The sequence below is a fragment of the Sinocyclocheilus grahami genome, unplaced genomic scaffold (genome assembly GCF_001515645.1).
Source record: "Sinocyclocheilus grahami isolate Dianchi unplaced genomic scaffold, SAMN03320097.WGS_v1.1 scaffold434.1, whole genome shotgun sequence".
Lineage (NCBI taxonomy): Eukaryota > Metazoa > Chordata > Actinopteri > Cypriniformes > Cyprinidae > Sinocyclocheilus > Sinocyclocheilus grahami.
In genome coordinates this window covers 544,234-545,152 of record NW_015505613.1, presented here as the reverse complement: position 1 = coordinate 545,152, position 919 = coordinate 544,234, and positions in this window count along the sequence as shown.

The window sequence follows — 919 nt, the reverse complement described above, 5'->3', positions numbered from 1 at the left end:
CCCAACCGCTGGGTCAAAACAACCCAATAGCTGGGGTTGTCCCTTTTTAACCCAGCATTTTTTAGAGTGTAGAATTTTTTCTCTGAAGGATCATGATACCCTGAAGACTGGAGTTTTGTCTGTTGAAAATTCAGCTATTTTTTTAAATCTCAAAAAATCTTACTGATCCCAAACTTATGTATGTATGTGCACATATATATGTACACACACACATACAGTTGTGGTCAAAAGTTTACATACACCTTGCAGAATCTTCAAAATTTTACTTATTTATTATATGACCAAAATAAGAGGGATCTATGATTTTGAAATCCAATTTTTTCACACTAGCGACAACTGAGGGACTCAAACACAACTGTTACAAAAGATTGTTTATGGATGTGTATAAATATGTGTATGCACCTGTATGCATGTTGATAGTGTATGTTTTTAACACTTTTTAAAGCCCAACATATGCATTCAGATGGATGACTTTGGTCGCAACATCATGTCTTGTGTTATTGAGCTTCCACTAGTTAAATAGTTAGCAACTTGTTCAGGCAACCCACCTCCTTGATTGTTTAAAAAAATTGCTAGTGTTGAGCTTTTGCTGGCTTTTGCTGCATTGTTTTATGCCAAATCGTTAATAGCGTTAACGTGAAGCTTGAGGTCTATCTGTAACTCTGAGGGAGGTGTAGTCTGCAGTATGATTGTAGTAATTTTGTGGTAAAACACCTTTGGCTATATCTGCTTCTTGTGTGGTTAAGTTTATGAAGTCTAACGTAGTGTGTTTCAGTAAGAAAGGAGCAGATTTATGTGCAACTAATAAGTAGTGTGTTTATTTTTGAGGAAATGTACAGTACGTTTAAAAATGAAAGAAACAAACCGAGAGAGAGACAGAGCGAAAATTGAGACTCATAAATAACTTACTCATGCTGTT